This window comes from Adiantum capillus-veneris, chromosome 12, assembly GCF_014529385.1.
Source record: "Adiantum capillus-veneris isolate H3 chromosome 12, ASM1452938v2, whole genome shotgun sequence".
In the NCBI taxonomy this organism is placed as follows: domain Eukaryota; kingdom Viridiplantae; phylum Streptophyta; class Polypodiopsida; order Polypodiales; family Pteridaceae; genus Adiantum; species Adiantum capillus-veneris.
In genome coordinates this window covers 77,539,701-77,549,871 of record NC_140942.1, presented here as the reverse complement: position 1 = coordinate 77,549,871, position 10,171 = coordinate 77,539,701, and the positions used below count along the sequence as shown (strand labels likewise).

At 41.5% G+C, this 10,171-nt stretch overlaps 1 pseudogene; it reads right to left on the bottom strand.

Moving 5' to 3' along the window:
- Positions 1-3,290: 3,290 nt before the first annotated feature.
- LOC147445986 (plasma membrane ATPase 2 pseudogene) lies at positions 3,291-6,608 on the bottom strand (annotated as a pseudogene).
- Positions 6,609-10,171: the final 3,563 nt, after the last annotated feature.

Here is a 10,171-nt window from a genome sequence, read left to right as displayed (position 1 = left end):
TTTAGTGTTAAAAAAATTAGTTTCTCTGGTCCTCTACAAAGTTAGGAAGACATCAAAAGTAATGAGGTCGACAAATGGCTGATAAAGTGGATCTGCGTTGTTTTGCCATGACATGTTCATAATATGAAAATAAAATATCTACCTCTCTCAATACTTTCTAATATGTAAAAGTGCTCTAATGTACATAGTGTGATATATGCAAAAACAATTGTACATACCTTAGCAAGGCATCAATTAGGCTAGTTAGGCCAAAATAGGAACTTTCACCTATCGAGATTCTAAGAGAATTTTAATGACACTATGATCAATTGCCAAGGACTAAAAAGGCTACCCTAAACTTGGAAAAGACAGAGCTCCCTTTGTAGACCATAGGAAAAGAGACACATGCGCAGTTGAAGATACTTATTGAAGACAAAGATGTTGAACAACACCTAAAGGCCAACTAGAATGAGGTCGAAGATGCAATATCACTACTAGCTAAGTGACAACGACAAAGGGACAAGATGATAGTCAACACTATTCGAGCCCCAAGCATTCTTCAGAGTTCTATAAAGTCTGTTATTGTGGTTCCAAAAAGTGTCAAATCCATCTTAGATGATATTGTGATATTGTTAAAGGAATGCAAGAGCTGAAGTTAAAGCTTGCAAAGCTACAAGGAAAGGGGAACCATCAGGCCTATCTACATGGCAAAGACCTCAAAATAGAGAAGGCTTTGTACATAGATGCAAGGAGGGATTGTGAAAGTTTAAAAGATTCTTTGATGAGGAGCTTGTTTTGTTTAAAGATGGTTGGATCTACTTAAGGGAAACACATAAGCCCCTTGGTACCAACTTTGGCAAAGGAGGAACAAAGAAGCTAGTAGAGGACATAGTTATACTAGCCATGCCATCTCAATGGTTGAGGGAGCCACCTACGGGTTGATTTAAGAGCCTATAAAGTAGAAAGGAGTCGAGGTTGGAGAAGAAGTATCTAATGAGATTGGATAATTGTAGCCATGTGCAATAAAATCTATTATAAAGCTCACTATTTATTTTGCAAAGTTTATAGAGGGCGAATCAGCTCTGTTTACATTTTGCATTTGATTTTCATAGCCCTGTTAAGTGCTTTCAATCAATGTGTTTACAACTAGATGTGGCCTTGCACACTCAACTATTGTTTGTGCGATATCTACCAAAACCAATGATTTAGATATTGCCAAACGGCCAATTTGGGGCTCAAGGAATCAAAAAGCATAGTAGCATTACCAAGGGAAATAGAGAATGGAAAATTAATAAAACAATCATACTTTGCAAGAACATCTATAATTAGCCTATGCCAGATCTATCTATAAAAATTCCTTAGAAAAGCATCTCCTATTTTTAAAACGGGTGAAATGTATTCTATTTTGCGCACTTTTATTTCAACTAATATAGATATATGTATGGAGAACGTGATCATTTGAGATTGGGCCCCATCTATGTAATGTGGCAATATGGGCAAATATTGGTGGTAATACACTCAAGAGAACCGCTCCTTTATCTTCCAAGGGAACCTCAAAATTGATATATGTGAGTTGAGTAATGATGCTCATTATTCTATTGACAAAACTAGAGACATTCTTCCCTTGAAACATAACTAGCTTCTACAAGCTTTTCTTGAGATTGATTCTACTTTGCTCTTTCTTTGCACCAAAATTTTGTTCTAGAGTATTCCAAGCTTCAACTACGGTGGTGCAAGTATCAATGAAGTGCACAAAATTGTCCATGAAGTACAATGATAACTATACCTAAGGTTTGCTCATCTTTGGCTTGAGTATCCCACTAACTACGAGGAGTGTAAACTTAGTTTTCAAATACCACTGAGTGTATTCGTGGAAGTGAAAGGTTGACCACCAACATGCACTAATGCGCTAGTTTGAGTGCCTTCATTTGTGGATGGTTCACTTGCTTCTCTAGGTTTGACTACAGACCATAATGTTTTCTTCATGAGATGCCCTCATAGCTATATGCGAAACCCCTCACCATTGCATTTCTCAAAGAGAACGATGATTAAATAATCTCCATAAATGAAAACAAGTGCATAAATTTCAATAATGTGCTGGGATGCAAAAATTTTAGCTAGATAATGAAAGAATGGAGAGAGTGAGTTTTTTTTTTTTCCTTTGCTTGAAAATCCCTCGGTTGGAAAAAATTTCTTGATGTCTTTTACTGTAGATGAAGCTTCCCCTTTAATGTAATTTTCTACTAAGAAATAGTTTGAGAATATAAAAGTGCCTTTACTCAACCTTTTGTGGGAACAACCTCCCTATAAGAGTGTTGTTTGTTTCCTTGGTGAGAAACCTCCCCTAAAAGGAGAGAGAGCCTTGAGCTCTTTGGACAAAGGAACTGACTAATCTCTTGTCCACAACCACACTAATCAATGATTCATTCATGGTAACATATGAATGAATCTCTTATAAAGAGGAGATAATCCCCTTGCCATTTTTTCTTCCTCCCTTTTTGTTCAATTGACAAGTTCTCATGTCCTTAAGTCCTTTCATACCCCTTTTGGCACTTCCTTTTCCCTCCCTTTTTTCGTTTCATAGAGAATTTTGCCCAAAAACTCCTTTCCCTCTTTGCATGCAATCTCTTGAGAAACTCTTTTCTCAAAATATCTAGAGCATGTTTCTTTTGACCCACCTGCCCGCCCAAAAACAAAAAGGATGAGTCCAACTTGATCAATATGAAATGACAGGTGTTGTAAAATTTCACTCTTGTGCCAATGCTATTCCCTTACAAAGGTAGTTAAAGCCTTAACATTCCTATGCGATGGGACAAAGCTTCTTGTATCCCCTTCAAGCAAAACACACCATGTGTTACACGTGTTTGTTCTAATCACCCAAAAAAATCCCCTCCATGGGACCTCTCTCTCTCTCTCTCTCTCTCTCTCTCTCTCTCTCTCTCTCTCTCTCTCTCTCTACTATTATACCAAGCAACATCACAAACTTTGAATTGATTCACAAATATAAACTTTTTATCCTACTACTTGCTCAAAAGAATGGTTGTCTTCTTGAAATTGTTCCACAACATGTCATTAAAAGTTTGTAAAGATTCACTTATTGATTATCATTCAACATGCTACGTTCAATGGAAGAGTAGTTGTATGCTTCAATTTAGAGTTCTACATTGATCTCAATATACATATAGAGTCTACTCATTGTCCACACCTATAGTTAGTTAAGCATATGTGAATAGTAATAGAAGTTTGCTAACATGATTTCAAAAATATCATGAAAAATACATTACAAGCTCACAGGTTGTGCCTTGAAAATATCATGAAAAACACCTTACGTGCTCACATGTTGTGCCTCGAAAATAAAAAATAAAAAACCATAAGAAAGTATAGCGATGAGGCGTCACCATCCTCATCCAAATATTATAAACCATAGAGAACGTTCCCTTGCCTCAGCAGACACTAGTTTTCTCCTCAAGTGTTGAAGGGTCATGATATGCTTCTCCTCTAGTTTTAGAGGGTCATTATAATTCTTCTCCAAATTTAGAGAGATGTGTTCGTTTTGGATTTGTAGTGCATGGGAAGAAATGATTATCTTCAAGTTGGTAAAACCCATGGGTGCTCCCTTCCTCATGACAATCCATAGTTGGTATCCCCTCCATTTGCAAATTGAAAACCCAAGTAGTAAAAAAAACAATTGGGTTCGATCAAGGACAACCTCACAAACCTTGTTTGAATGATGTGGGCCGCATCAAGCATACTAGCTTTCAAACCCTGCCCTTGTATTTGTCGAGCAAATTGTACAATCAACGCAATCTAAGAGAGGACTACGTTGAATATATTCTTCTATCGAGCAGGGTTATTTGCTTATGCTCTCACAATTCTCTCCTCTATGGCTAAAGAAAATTATGTCATTGCAGCTCTCTCAATTGAACTTTATGGATTTCTAATGATTTTCACAAGTTACACATCAATGGAGGTGACACATCATTGGAGTACCTTGTCGTCTGGCCTCTTATGAAGGTTGGCTCATCTTCATTGAGCTCAATTTCAAGCTCCTCTTCATACCTTCGTCTACAAGAGTGTAGATCCATCAACATCATATTTGAGTAATTCGTCACATCCAAGACTCTTGTCCCCAAAGGGCTTCTTTTCATTGATAGAAGATCTTGCCATGTGTTTTGGTCCACATCCCTCATGGAAAGGTAAATTTTCTTCCCAATCATGGAAACAAGGTTAACCCATACTTCTTGATCTCTCTTCACAACAACTTTTAAATTCTCAATCATATGTGTGGCAATCAATCATGGAAACAACCTTAAGCCATACCTCTTGATCTCTCTTCCTAGTCACGGAAACAACCTCTCTTCACAACAGCTTTTGCATTATTAATCATATGTGTGGCAATTTGGGACACATGTACAATCCCTTCCTTCGATCATAAAGCCCATAAGCTGCCCAAAACAGCCATGATCCATGACAATTTAAATGCTACCTCGGTAAACATTGAACAACTTAAGTTCTTGTGGTTGATGCCCATTTGAAGAGCTAGGGTTTCTACCATCTCGATCCCTCCTATCATCCCTTTGGCAACAATCACTCAGAAAACCTTGGAGAAGAAGCTCATGAAAAACATTGTATGGCTTGACAGACATCCTCTCTTTGCATGCGATCTACTGGCACTTGAAATTTGGTAAACACGACTTGATCGGCCAACCTACATCTTGTGGTGGTGGCACCAAGTGAAGATAATTACTCGTGAATCTGCTACTATTTTTCTGCTAACTTTGAAGACTGAAACTGGATGAAGGAAAAATATTTTGTCTGCGATATTCTTAAATTAAGCTTTCGATAGTCCTGTCTGCCTTCAAAAAAACCTCGCAGTTGCTCTTCATAGAATCCCTGGGTAGCCTTGCGCATCTTGCAGGCTTTCTTCTTCGCTGCAAGATGCGAGCACTCCTCTGTGTTCAGGGGGGCCATGGCGAGGGAAGCTCTTTCTCACGCCGTATCAATTTCTTCTACCATGTTCAAAGGATACACAGCATCGTAAAACTGTGCCAAGAGATGCTCTCATAGCTTCTCCTGCACTTTGGTGATAATATCGGAACAAGAGTGTTCTGCAGTACTGGTCCTGCTTCAAGCAGGTTGTAGAAATTTGTCGTTGCCTGCCAAACTGTAGAACTTCTCTGCATCACGTGTAGCTAAGGTGATTTTTAGATGCAAATCTTTTCGCCCCCTTCCTCGGTCCTTCAGCAGCCCAAAGAGAACATCATCTGGCTGCACGGCATATCAATCTCTCCATGTGCTGGGATATTAGTCCCTTGTCGCTCGGTTAAATGTGTCTGCGTAACAGTAAGAAGTGCAGCATTCACTCTCTGTGTTTCTAGCATGGGATCTTCCCAAGGTCGATGGGCCTGCAAACTCGGTCACAATCCAACAAGCGCAACAAAGCTGGAGCCGGGCTGCTTGGGGTTTTATTCAGCACCTCCGCTATTGTTAATTAATAAAACGTTGCATACACAGCCAGAAGGGTTGCCACCAGTTGGGCTACGACATATGCAGTCATGAGCAATACCCCAGGGCGTTCGAGGAAAGACCAGCTTATTGATCTAGTTACAAAAATGAGCGCTTGGCTGATAATGCTCACTTGCAAGTACATGGCAGCTGTGAGCTGGAATTGACTGCAACTAATGTCCATCACAACAAACTTGTCTGGGAAATTCTGTTTTGTGGGCTGCGTAGAAGACGACCACTGGCGTCAATGCAAGGTAAGTTCCAATAGCAACACCAGTTGCAAAATCTATGGGCTTTACCTGATCTTTTGAGATAGTCATTATTGTACCATCGTTTTAGTATGGCAATGATTAGGACCATGAAGGGCAAAAAACAAACTGCCAAAGCCCAACACTGTATGTATGGTGATAGAAACTGCATAAGTCGTACACTCTAGCGGATAGCACAACTGGTAAGAAGTACACTAATAATAACACTCAGACCAGGCTTAGTCAGCACAATATTAGATCGGCAACAACAATGGCTGTGTCTGCTTTCTTGAAAGCAGGGGCATCATTGACACCAGCACTTGTCATTCCGCTGCTTCTCTTATAACCGTTTTGACTATTTCGTACTTGTGCTCTGGGAAAACTCCTGCAAATCCATCTGCCTTTTCAATGAGCTCATCCAGAGAGGTGATATTTTCATGGTTAGTCTGTCCTACTAAGAATGATGAAAGGGTATATGTGGTGCCCATACCCAACGGTTTGCCAAGTCTCCTTAGCGATATTAAGTTGGTCACCTGTTATCATCTTAACATTGACAACCAGATTTGAATTGTCTCAGCACTATCGTGGTGAGGAGGATCAAAGAGATGTCAATTACCACATGGACGTGTGCTTCAATATTGTGGTTGCTGTTAGCAAGGGCAAGTATGACAGTGCAAGTCTTTTTTCCACAGGTTTGAAAGGGAGAAAATGTAACTCCTATTTGTTAGCAAATGCCTCCTTGGGATCAGCAAGCATTCCAACAATTGCAGGATCAATGGCATTGCATTCCAAAAGACCGCTTTCTAGAAACGTATCAATAGGAGGCTCTTGAACTTTCCTAACAAGAATGATTACTATAATAAAATGCAAAGCCATTATTTATGAGCAATTATATGTTTTGAACACAATGCAACCTTGGGGTGCTGATTTATTTTCAGCATGTAACCTGAGAGATATATGACTGAAAAGGCTAAGCCACACATGAAGAGATCCAAAAAATAGAACATTTGATGTCTAACGTTGACCCTCTTATTGACAATGCCTTGGTTGACATGTATATCGATTGCGGCTTTTTGGACAACAACGGAGTACCGGAGAGACAACCTATAATAAAGAGATGTTGCACTGAACTAAATTACATCTAATTCAAGAATGTACATCAATTGAACTGAACTACCAAACCATTCTCTCCGAAGTAATCATGGCACACTAGTTTTCCAATGAGTTAGCATAGACACCCTGAGAAAGCTTTTCAATGACACCTTGTTAGACAGCCTTTTTAGCCTTTCACTATAAGATTTGTTTTCTTATTTAATTTAGATGAGAGATACATTTTCATTGTATGTACAATTTTCATCTCATAGGCAACGTCGGCCTCTTTAAGATGTCAAGGGAGTAACACACACTCCCCCCCCCCCTCTCTCTCGTATCAAGTATTGGGTTCAAGACTCTTCCTAAAAATCTTTGAGGTCTCTTGGGATTGTTCCTAAAATGTACTCTCTCTCTCTCTCTCTCTCTCTCTCTCTCTCTCTCTCTCTCTCTCACACACACACACACACACACCACACACACATGCAAACATCCCTCCTTTCATCATGCCTTTTGTAGACGTTAATATATCATTTCATCTCTCTCTCTCTCTCTCTCTCTCTCTCTCTCTCTCTCTCTCTCTCTCTCTCTCTCTCTCTCTCACACACACACACACACACACACACACACATACACACACACGCGTGCGCGCGAACACCCCTCCTTTCATCATGCTCAGCTGGTTATCAACAAACAAGATGGATCTTCGTGCATTGGCATTGCCCCAAATAATAAACTATTATTTGTTACCAAAACTTGTAACGCTTCTAGTATGTATGTAGCGTGATATTGTGCATTGCTTGGTTTTCTTATCTGATTCACCCATCCAATTGTGGATGCAGCTACCTCATGCTATAAAAATGCCATCTACAAACTTGAGAAGAAAATCAAAATTAAAATTTATATACCATGTAAAATTACCATGGATAGAGACACGGAGCCAAAAGATTTAAATAGAATTACATTATTACATTATAGTGGACAATGACACGGAGCCCCTTCAGTAAGAAGAGCTGCACATGTACAATGTGATATCCACGTATATCTTGAAATCAAGTATATTGCAAGATTTCACAAGTACATCTTGCCTTCTAATTAATAGTTTGTTTCTTTTTGTACTCAATATTTTGATTTTCTAGAATCAGTAGGGAGATGTTAGTATATAGAAAATGAGAAATAAATGTCCTAAAAGAAAATGCCATGGGTACTTTGCTAGACATAAAGGTGCATAAACAATCATGGCATGAGATTTATGGAACATAGCTGTTGGATGATACCTCTGATTCACCATAGCCGTGACAGACAAGTGGAAGTGTACAGAGAGAGAGAAATGAAATGAAATGTTATATTAACGTCTTCAACAGGCCAAAGTGACCTATGAGACCTAAAAGTTACAATGTGGTGGATCTGATACAAAGTCCGAGTAACAAAAGTAACAAAATGAAATGAAAATGACAATGACAATATGACAAAATGACTAAATGACTACTATGGAATCCTAAACTCCAAGGTGTGAACTAATCAGCTAGCTGGGATAGCTAAAATCACAAGAGATCCAGCATCGGTCGCTGGTGGATCTCATCAATCTCCTCCATGGTCAGTAGTCTGACCGGGCGTCGTGCATGTCGGGCCAGAGTGATCCGAATCCTCTGATGCAGCCTCCGTCGGTGCTCCGTAGTCCTCCGTGGTTGCGGGCGTCTGGATCTCCCTAGCTCAGTCGCCCGATCGATCAGTGTGCCTCTGGCGTGAGACAGCGAGCTCTGCTGTGGTAGTAACTCCTCCGGGTGTCCAGTGTCTGCTCTAAAGAAGTCTGTGATCTGATCTGATGCTGGCTAGCCTCTCCTCTCATCAGGCTCTCTCTATGTCTGCGTAGCTCGTGCAAAAACAAACCCAAGCATCTCTGATCCTCGTAACTCTGGAGAGTGGTCCAAAGCCCTCTCTGAACAAGCAGTGGAAGCGGCCTCGTATCTCGTAATAGACGGGGCAGTGGCATGTGTAGTGCAACTCTCTCACAAGCTCTATGTCACATAGGGGGCATGTCCTGGCCTCTGCTGGTACTCTGCTGTATCTCCCAGTCTCGATCTGCAGAGCTGGTGTGAAGATGTGCGTATCTGGCCAATAGCACATTGGACCCCATGAGACAAGTGGGTGTCCATGTACTTGGGCCTCGTCACAAAACCGTCCTCCGTAAGCTGGAGGAGATGCTCTCTGTAGAAAGCCATCTTCGTGCCCACCTCCTGTGCTGGCTGTATCCATGTCCTCCTCGTGTCTAGCTAAGTCAGGTCCTGGCGGATGAGCCTGGTGATCTCGGACTGTGTAAGAGTCAGAGAGGTGCATCCCGTGAGTACTGGAAAGGAGGCAAACTGTCTATGTTGAACCTATGTGCCTGAAACCATGATGTCATCTCCCCATACCAGCATGCAATATCTCCCTGCATGGCTAACTGTCGAGAGGACTCAAGTGCAAGGCAGGCATATCTGTCTCTGGGAAGTTCCCACACGCGGTGTATAAAGGAGACAGATCTGGTGAGCGCCTCAACCACTAGTGGGGGGGCAGCTAGATCTGCTCGGACAATGGCACGTGGTACTGAAGCCTTGGCTCTAATGAGCCGCGAGATCATAGAGACCAAAGGCTTCTCCATGTACCCCCATCCATCAGTGCGGCATGTCCTCCCGTGATGATCCAATGAAGGTCCCCAAATCTCAGCTCCATAGAGCAATGCAGAAGCCACCAAAGTGTTAAAGAGCCAGAGCTTCGTCCGAAGCTCCTGAAACTGAACCTGCGAACACATCCTTTCCAATCTACCCAGTGCTGCCTGGGCTCTGGTCAATCTAGTCTCTGCTGCCCTCCTCAGTGAAAATCCACTAAAAACCACTCCAAGGTAAGTATAAGCATCTGTATACTCCACTGTCTCCTGGCCGTATGTGAATGCGGGCGCTGACCTCCTAATCCACTATGGGGTGGTATTAAATACCATGACCTTGGTTTTACCAAGGTTGACGGACAAACCACTTTCCTGGGCAAACCTATGCAAAGCATCCAAGTGATGTTGCATCCCCTCCGGAGAGTCGGAGATCAACACAATATCATCAGCATATAACAATAGTGGAATCCATGTCCCTCCCACTTGTGCACCTCTATCACCATCTCTCTGAATGTAGTCAGAAACCTCATCCACATACATACCAAATAGAGTAGCAGAGAGCGGGCAACCCTGCTTCACCCCAATAGTGGAGTGAACCGGTGTGGATAGACCCTCTGAGGTGCGTACATGCCCCACTACTGACCTGTATAATGCCATGACCCCCCAAATGAGCTCTGTGGGTACTCCCATCTGCTGTAATCTGCGC